We start from the raw sequence: 10299 nt of genomic DNA on the forward strand, positions 1-10299 counted from the left end.
AGGATGGAAGGCACTGAGCCCCCCCCAACCAGACAGACTGGGATGCTTGGAGACCGAGGCATGCATCTGAAAAGAGCACTCTCGCTGAGCAACCAAAGCATATTAAGCGAGGCTTGAGGAGCCCACTAGAAATTACAAGCGAAGCTGTGAGAAACCAGGAACCATTGGAACGAAAGTGACTGCCACAGCGCGCTCATGTGAAAGCGAGCGGAAATTCCCAGAGGAGTCACCACCATATATCCTAGAACCTGTACTTAATCCCATACTAATGCTCCTGGCAACTGAAGAAGAAGAAGAAGGGGAACCTGAGACCGTAATCCGTCGCCCCCGTCTCAGGGAAGAACACATTCCCCATGCACAGGACCAACAACATCCTCAGAAATTCCACTATACGGCACAGAACAAGAGAACTCATCGGAATTCGGAGCATTCACATCCAAAGAATGAAGAAAAGAAATCCCCCACTTGTGACTGGTAAAGTGACCCAGCTGGAAGATGTCCGAATCAACCAGGCGTCCAAGAAAGAAAGTACCTCTTTACGACAAAATGCCAGTACCACTACCATCACTTCCAAAATGTTCGTGGAACCGGGGCAAGGCCAAACTACGTCTGCATAACTGACAGCACTGTTCCAAAACAACCATGCTAAGATACTGCTGATGTGGAGGTCACATGTGAACATGCAAAGAATCGCACAGTGTCCCTTTGGAAATGTCCAACGCTGAGAAATAAAGTGACACACAGGGAATCCATCACCAGTGTAACCAAGTCCCCCATCTTGGACACTATAAAGTAAATGAAATAACTCCCCTTAGGTCCGGAAGAACCAAAACTATTGTCCCAAGTTCCAGAACCCTTGAAGGGGATCTCGCTCCAGCGGAACCTCTGGGCGCGCGAGACACAGTGACACCAAGAAAGAATATGAAATGGGAGAAAAGAATTCAAAATACAATCAACAGAATAACATTCAAAGTCCTGTGACCTGTCCATAACATAAGTCCCTCACCGCGAGAAAGCAGAAAAAGTCGTCAGAGGGAGCAATGACCCCTTAAAGTGAAGCAGAGGGTAACGAGCTGGAGGAGAGTTGTAAGTACGGAATAGAAGAAAGGAACCCTGTAGAGAACATACCATGAAATAATGAATACGATGGAAATCTGAAACATATGCTGCGGCAGCCTGTGTCATCTGAAAACTGCATGCAAGCTTCTCCAAAAACCAACTGCCCTGAAAGAGAAAACACACTAGATGCTATAAAATACACCTAAATAGCTATAAGAAAAGACCGCCATCCCGAAGAGAACTTCAGGGGCGAGTCCAACAACCACCTAGCAGATGGCAGCCTGTGGGCTTGGATGAAAATGAAACACATCTTTTTTTTTTTTTTAAACGGGGCCCAGTGAAGGCCAAATGTTGGACAACTCTGCTACGCCAGAAACAGAAAAAAAGACAGTTTTGCCCGCAGGAAAATGTGAATAGCCATTATGCCCCATAGAAACTGCTTCATAGTTCAGTAATAACCACTAAAGCGCTAGCAGACATACTCAGCGATGTACAAAGGCACCAAACATAAGAAAACATCCAAACCGACATGGTCTCACCCACTGGAGACCTCGAGAGAGACGAGGATATACCCGAATGAAACATCGGGTACCCTCCTGCGATCGACAGAAGTTGCACAGCGATTTGCCCCCTACTGACCCAGCATGGAGGGAAGCAGAAATTGGGCGGTCAAGCAAAGAGCAGTTCCTCCCTCCTAAGCACCTGCAGAGGCTCCCAACTGATATAACGCTAGTGGGGCAAGTAATCAATTCAGAAGAACATCCCAAACCAAGCTCACACGTCTCAGCAATGCAGGAACTGCTAGAAACTGCCCACGCATCTGACCCCAAAATCACAGAGGCCGCGGCAGACGGTAAGAAAAGTCAGCTGCCAAGGAAACTCACAGAATGCTGTGGCGCTCCCACCAGTGCAGAAGCACGAGCGCGAGCCCCATGCTCGCTATATGACACCAGCCCCAGCAAGCTGTTAAAATAACTTACCGGCTGAATAATTTAAACCCAGCTACAGCAAACATGGACGCAAGTCAGGCCTGATGAGAACTCCAGCAACACAGTAGTGATCCTGGCAGTGCCTGAGAACCAGCGCGTGCATGTGTTTAAGGAGAAATGTGCCGGCCCCAGATAACCGTATCATAAAAACACCCCCGGAGCCAACCGCCAATTAAGTCGACACCACCGGTGCGTGCAAACACAACGGCACAGAGCCACAGCAGGAAAGCCGCGACATGCTCTTCAGAGTAGAAAATAAGTGTGCGCTTCCCACGCGCGGGAAGGGATCAGCTCCTTAAAGTTACCCGAAGTACAAACCCAAACAATCCATAATAAATGAAATGAAAGAAAACATTGCTACCACCATACCAAATTCAGCGAGCATCAAGAAACTACAAAGCCACCGTTCAACAGCACGAAAGGACAAAACCCGCAATTGCACAGCTCCAACCACGTTAGCAAACAAATACTTACAACTTCACTTTCAGTGCTGGTATATGCCGGTAAATGCCGGTCTCCCAGCATTAGCAGGGTAGAAATGCAATTCAGTCACTGTATCTCTTCTTTGTTTTGGGTTGTTTTGTTTTGTTTTTAAGGGAAAGAAGAAATGAGAGACCAAGGCAGACACTCTATCACTGGAAAAAGGGAGAGGCAGGGACCTGGTTGGGCCCAGGTGTAACCCCTAAAGCTGGCAAGGTTCAGCCGGACACCCCTGTCTCACTGAAGAGGAAAACCTCAACAGAAGAAATAAAATTGTTATCTCACTGAAGAGCAAACCTCAACAGGAGAAAATAGTTATCCAGCCACAGCCAGAATCCAGGAGCTAGTTGAATAGCGGCCATCACCTGCTGGGAGATAGAGCATACTGGAGATACAGGCGGAGTGCCAGCCAATAGGACCACCTGTCAATCAGTTTCTCTATCTCCACCTGCTGGTAGATGTGTGCTATCCCATTGGTCTCTGGATTCATCTGCTGCTGTTGCTAAGGAAAGAGCCCTATGCAACGCCGACACCCAAGATGTTAAAGGCCTCCATTCCTGCAAAGTCCCAGAGACTTTTCCCCAAAGGTCGACCAATCCAATTCTGTGGGAGGGATAGAATGTAATGTTTGACCTGACAACAGGCAAAAGTGTCCCCCCCCCCCAACAATAACCCAGTTGATCTCCGAACATTGCCAAGGGCCTTAAATGGCCCCCCTCAGTCAGGAAATATTCTACCAAATAGAAACCCCTCTGTTCCCATTCCAAAAAGGTAGGATTATCTCAACCTGGTGGGAAAGATGGATTCCCCCTTAGGGAAACTAGGGTCACCACCCAATCTGCTCAACAAAACTCCCCCACTGCATGCATAGATTTCAATAGAACACTTGTACGTAGGTCTGGAGGGAGTCACCACTCAACATGTGCAATAAGCTATACAGGGAATACGGGGCATAAAAAAACAACTCATAAGTCAGGGGAGTGTATTGGTGTTCCCCTAACAGCCAAACCTTTAGGTGTCTCATCAAGCAAGCTTCATTATAAAGTCCAAAATTGGGAAGCCCTAAGCCTACCTGTGCCCAGCCCCCCACTAAATAAATATAGTACAGCGATTCCAACAAAAGCGAGTCAACAAGTGATCCAAACTACAGAAATCCTACTTCAATAATTTTAGGGGAAGCATTTGCAAGACATAACCATTGCAGAAAAATCACTATATGGACCAAAGCTATGCAACCCAAAGTGTCAAAGGCAGATCCTGCCAGGCCTCCAGTTGAGATTTTGTGTCTGTAGGAGTTTAGGAACATTAGCAGAATATAAATGAGATGGTGAAACAGAAAGGTACACTCCCAGATATCTAAAATCTGATGTCCATTGAAGTGGAAAAGGGTCACCCCACTGATTCCTTAATTTCACCGTGGAGAGCAAAGCTTCTGACTTAAGATTCAAACAGAAACCCGTAAAATCGCTGTACTCCACTAAATTTTTCAATAAAGCCTCCAGGAACCGCTGCAGATCCGCTGCAAAAGCGGCTAATATAAAGCACTGATCCCCTATTCCAGTGTATCGCAAACTGTGTGCCACGGCACACTACTGTGCCTTCTGAGATTTTAAGTGTGCCGCAGTACACTGGGCAGGAAGAGAGGCGCCGGATTCAGTTAACTTGCAACATCCTGCCCTCTGCTGTCAATACGAAGAGGAAAGCAGAAGTATCAGCAGCAGAAGGCAGGACGTTGCAAGTTAACCAGCGCCTCTCTTTCTGCCCCTGTATGCCATGGCACACTCAAAATCAGAAACAAAGAGGAAACAGGAGTCCCGGTAGCTTCTCTCCCCACCCCCGGACCAGCAGTGGCAGCTCAGTGTAATTTTAAATTAGTCACAAAGCCGGAGTGGGTGTCGAATGGCCTCCCCTCCTTTTGGGCGTGGCACAATCAGTTTCATGCTTTGATGTTGCTTGAGAGGGGTCAGGTGCGTGCTTCTTTTCGGCAGTCTAATGCTTTGATGTTGCTTGAGAGGGGTCAGGTGCGTGCTTCTTTTTGGCAGTCTAAATTCTTTTTGCGAGTCTGGGGCCCTTATATTTATTCTTTGTTCCCTAGAACCCGCAGCTTGATTTTGAATGCCTTACAATCTGAGGTGATTTGAGAGGTGGGGGGAGGGGGTCAGTAGCTCTGGGGCTGCCTTTCCCCAGCTGTGGATCTCCTAAGTTTTCTCTAAACATCCCCAATTCTTTGTTTTTTTGTGTGTGCGTTGTTTCTTTCGATTGTTGTGTCCTTTATTTTTTGGGGTGGGGGGTGGGAGGCCTTGACTTTTATATCTCAGGGCTCATCAGAGCACAGGGCCCTGTTTGCAGTGTTTATTACACAATTAGTTTGGGCCACTCTCATTGGGTGGGGCTGAGCTTTTGGTTCTTTGATGGTTTATTATCATGCTCGCTGTTCTTTCTTTGGTTTCATGCTTTGTTGTGTGTTCCTGTATTTTTATCCATCGACTTGGTCTCGAGTGGCAGATGCCCTTTATCTCTGCATAAATTGCATTTGGGTGTTGGGGGGTATGGGTTGGATATGGGGGAGGGGTAAGGGAATTGGAGATGTTATACATGTATAACTTTTTTGAACAATTCTTGTACCTCTGATGATTTTGTACTTCTTTCCTTTATTTGTTCAATAAAAAATGTTCTCCATAACTTAGTCACAGAGCTGCCACTAGCTTTAGTTTAGACTCGGTTTCTTCAGAAAGCCACAGGGCCTTTGCTAGGCTGGCCCACTTCGATGATGCGAGGTGGGCCGGCCTAGCAAAAGCCCCAAGACTGTCTGATGAAATCGTGGCTAAACTACCGTAATCCTAGTGGCAGCTGTGTGGCTAAGTTAAAACCACACAGTGAGCTGCCGCTAGCCTAGGGAAAGGAGAGGTATGCTGGAGAGGGAAGGGAGAAGGGGTACTGCTGGACAGGGAGGGAGGAGGGAAAGGAAGCGCTTTACTGCTGTATTTTGGATTAATTGTTGATGCATTTGCAAGCTAGAAAGATCAGTGTATAGAGCTACAGTAATCTACACAAGAGAGTACTAAACAATGAATAAGCAGCTATAAAGACTTCAATTTATGGAAAATGCAGTGATTGTGTGTTTACATGTATGTCATTTCATTAATTATAAATCACTTCAGGCTTTATGTCATTTAATTGTAAATCTCTTCAAGCTTTATTGGTGAGGCAGTAAACTAAGTAATGGGTCGTTCATGCAAAGCTGGCAAGAGTATACATATAGTAAGATTGTTTTACAATGTTGGAGATACGAGGGGTTAACGGTGAGGTGTTTATCAATAACACACACCCAAATTCTTTACCAATTCCTTTAGAAATGGATGCAGGAACCCTTTGACATTTGAAGCATGCACATTCACACCTCAGAAAGTGCAGGACCTAGAGCAGAGGAGGAATGCCAGAAGACCAAAACCTCTCTGCTAGCAATGCTGCATGATTTAAAACATGCTTATAGACCCCTTTCTCATCCCCTCCCTCACCAACTGGCATCACATACTGTTCAGTGCTGAACTGTTGAAGCAGACTCTGTATGCTGATCCGGTGTGGGGCCTTGAGCATGCGCACAATCCCCCCTTACATGCAGTAGTGCTGTATTGCTGCCCCACATCGGATCAACAGAGCAGATGTAAATGCTGTGGGTGTATGCAGGTTAGCGGCACTGGGGTGTGTATGGAAATCAGAGGATCCAGGTGTGGCTTGCAGGGGGAGAAGGTATTGTGGTCATAGGCACAGGGCTGAAATGGACACAGGCAGCATGCTTGCAGACTCACAATAACCAGATACTAACAGTCTTGTGCCCCACATGGCTGAGGTTCACTCAAGTGATTACAACAGTGTCTCAGCAGCAGCATCTAATACACACCACAAACAGTGCCGGAGTTCAGCAGTAAGGAAAATAGGATAGTGGTGCTGGTGTTCAGCAGGGAGGAGGAGGATAGCTAAGTCAGTGGTCAGGTGGTGGCTCAAATATAAACTGGGAGTCCCATTTCTTAGCCCAAAAATCTGTTTATATTTAAATATACTGTATACAGTAGACCTGTACATTTTTTTTGTTGCTCTATAAATAGAAAGGCACATTCTTTAAAAAATGATACCATATTGCTAAGACTAGAAGAACCTAAGCAATACAGCACTACTGCATGTAAGGGGGGGGGGAGTTGTTTTTAAGATGTCCTACAATTTCTAAATCAAATCAATGCACTATTTTTAGAAGTTTATCAAGGTGCCAGTATACTCAAATCAATCTTTTAGCCAGAATATACACTTTCTTAAGGCTATGAAAACACCTTGTTCAAGTTTTCTCGACCCTCAGTGGCACCACTCAGGACTCAAACTTCTCATCGTCCTAAGCTTTATGTGTCGGTTCGTCATCGGGTCTATTACTTTTTGATAGAGCTTAATCTTATTTATGTTATTTGATAAATTCTTATAAAGGTGAATACTTAGCTTAAAATATGGCTAAGTCTTCTTGGTTAGAGATGTCAGCACTATTAAGGGATATCAAAGCCTTAGCTACAATTTCTAAAAGCATTGGGAGATAATTAATTAGTTCATTACTGACTTGAGAAAAAAAAATAATGTGCACACAAGGGGTATTATCACCAAACCATTTGTAAATAGAACATCTAGTCACACACCATTTTAAATAATGAGCTGGTCATGCAGGAATCTGCTCGGTACAGATACTTGCAATTGCAGGCCTAGATTCCAAGATTTCTTTAGGTAATATATAGAAATAAAACAAACAAAGGAAATAAGGTGATAATTATGCTAAAAACTACATCTAGTCCTACACTAATAAATATAGTTTTTGAATATCCCTCAAACCAACAGTGAAGTTTTTGAAGAAGACTTGAGTAAAATTGTGTGGTAGCTGAGTTAGTCCATTTAGTAATATATAGAAATAAAACAAAAACATAAAGGAAATAAGGTGATGCTTTAAGTTAGTTCAATAAAAAGTATTTTTATGATTAGCTTGGTTACTTTCCAAAGCTAACCATAAAAATGCATTGTTAATCCAATAAGTTATCACCTTATTTCATTTGTTTGTTTTATTTCTATATATTACTTCTAAATATGGACCAACTCAAGCTACCACACTATTTTTATTCAAGTCTCTTTAAAAACTGTTACCACACCGTTTTACTCACGTCTTCTTTTAAAAACGGTACTGTCAGTTATCCTAAAAACTACATTTAGGTCCTACACTAATAAATGTTTTTTAAAAATATCCCCAAAACTATATATTTAAAAGCAACATAATTCTTATTTAAAGGCTAAAACTCAGATGCTTCAGCATTTTGTAAAAAAAAAAAACCCAAAAAACATGTGAAAAAAGAGACACAAGCGTTCCACTACATGTCAATTTGAAAAACTATTTACACCTCCATGCTTGCATAAAGCTCTCCTCCCTTATATTTCTCAATTAAGTGCGTCAACATGGACTCTCTTAATTCCTAATCATCTCATCTATAAATGAGAGAACGCGTTGTTCTGAGTTGCAAATAGATCCTGTTCGGTAAGTCATATGCTTTTAAAAACTACCCAGCATCTTTGTAGTGGTAAGAATAATTTAGAAAACAATTTTATAAAGCATATTGCTATGGTGTTTTTTAACAAAATAAATGAATTCTTAAAAAAATATATATATTTATCCACTCTCGATCCAGCGCTTCAAGGAAAAATATTCCAGTCTGCAGAATCGCTAAGCAGACATTTAAAGAAATGTCTAAGGATCGCAACCAGGCGATAGCTCAAAAGGCTATATAAGAGTGACGACTAGAAGAGTATAAAATACTTATAAATCCAGAAAGGTGATTTAGGCAGCACACACGTGCACGACGACGCCATTTTGTCCCACAGGGGAGCGATCTAATGATAACTCAAATCAGGAGAAAGCTAGTGTAAGGGCTGCAGGCCCTAGTCAAGCAGACTGAGCAGTTCTATTCTGGTGACGCTGCGGCCGAAGGCATTACAGCGCCCGCTCCACCAGCGAGGTAAGCTCTCACAGCCCACGGGAACTCATCCCCAAAATACCATTATGATACCTTCACTCACTCGCTCGCTCACGCCCCTCTGCACACGATTTCGACAAACTAGGCTCGGTCCCCCCCAGCGGTCTAGCATCTCTCCTCTCTTCCAAACTCTCCGGTACAGAATCTCTCACTCCCCCCTCCTCGGTCCAACAGCTCTCCTTTCTCGGTCCTACCTTCAAACTTGTCTTTGAAGCCACCAGTAGTAACAATAATTCAAACACTTTGCTTCCGACAACCCACAGCTTTCTTCTGTTGCCTCCCGCCCCGCCGGAAACAGGACGTTACGTCAGAGGGAAGGGCGAATTTCGTCGGAAGGGGACGGAATACAGGAAAAGGAAGGCAACCTGTATGAGTTGTTGTTGGCCGTCGTCGCCTTCCAGGACAAGTTTAGGACGCGTTGGGAGTGGGCAAGTTGACAATGAGGGAAAGATAGGGGGAGCGGGTGTTAAATGCCTGCTTGTTTCTCACTGCAGTTGGATAAATAGATAATAATGAGTTAACTCCGCCCTGTTAACTTCCCGTGTTGAGGAAGTAAAACTCGGATGTCTCAATCTGTCCTTTTTTTCTGAATCCATAGGCAGAAGGGCTCACCAAGGAGAGATTTTATTTTATTTATTTATTCATTCGATTTTCTATACCGTTCTCCCAAGGGAGCTCAAAACGGTTTACATTAATTTATTCAGGTACTCAAGCATTTTTTCCCTGTCTGTCTGCCCACTCCCTCACTCCATAGGCAGGAGGGCTCACCAAGGAGTGATGCTCACTCCTTCCTGCCTTGGCCACTCAGACCACCCCACACCCTGAATGAACAAAACCTAGACCCCACCAAGTCTCCAACAGAAAGCCCTGCTGGTCAGAACTCTCCCAACTCAATCACACTCCCCCCCCCCCCCCAACCTTCCATACTTTGTAGAAAACAGACAGGAGGGATGCCCACTCCCTCTTGCTGCAGGCTCCTCCCTGGGCCTTCCCCAGTGGAGGGACCCAAGACTTCCATAAGAGGGACTTAAGATATCCGAACCAATTGGAGTCTTAGGACCCACCCTGGTGCATCCCAGGATGTACTGGGAAGGGGGAAGGCCCGCCATGTTGAAGAGGTGGACCTGATGGCAAGAGGGAGTGGGCATCTCTCTTACAGACTTTCTACAAGGTATGAAGGGGGGATTGGGGGTGTATGCTAGAGCTGGGGGGTTCTTTATTTAATTATTCATTTTTCTATACCATTCTCCCAGGAGAGCTCAGAATGGTTTACAGGAGTTTATTCAGGTACTCAAACATTTCCCCCTATCTATCCTGGTGGGCTCACAATTTATCTAATAGTAACATAGTAGATGACAGCAGATAAAGACCCGAATAGTCCATCCAGTCTGCCCAATCTGATTCAATTTTAATTTTTTTTCTTAGCTATTTCTGGGCAAGAATCCAAAGCTCTACCCGGTACTGTGCTTGGGTTCCAACTGCCAAAATCTCTGTTAAAACCTACTACAGCCCATCTACACCCTCCTAGCCACTGAAGCCCTCCCCAGCCCATCCCCCACCAAACGGCCATACACAGACACAGACCGTGCAAGTCTGCCCAGAACTGGCCTTAGTTCAATAATTAATATTATTTTCTGATTCTAGATCCTCTGTGTTCATCCTACACTTCTTTGAACTCAAGTCACAGTTTTACTCTCCACCACCTCTCTCGGGAGCGC

At 44.6% G+C, this 10299-nt stretch overlaps 1 protein-coding gene across 2 annotated transcripts in view; it reads right to left on the reverse strand.

Moving 5' to 3' along the window:
- SUB1 (SUB1 regulator of transcription) overlaps nucleotides 1–8965 on the reverse strand; it is a 55571-nt gene extending 46606 nt beyond the window's left edge. Inside the window, exon 1 of one of the 2 annotated variants that reach the window (XM_033933347.1) lies at nucleotides 8947–8965. The gene's annotated coding sequence lies outside the window, so the exon portion shown is untranslated. The other variant, XM_033933341.1, reaches the window with a different exon arrangement.
- Between the last annotated feature and the right edge of the window lie 1334 nt (nucleotides 8966–10299).

Source organism: Geotrypetes seraphini, chromosome 1, assembly GCF_902459505.1.
Source record: "Geotrypetes seraphini chromosome 1, aGeoSer1.1, whole genome shotgun sequence".
NCBI lineage: Eukaryota > Metazoa > Chordata > Amphibia > Gymnophiona > Dermophiidae > Geotrypetes > Geotrypetes seraphini.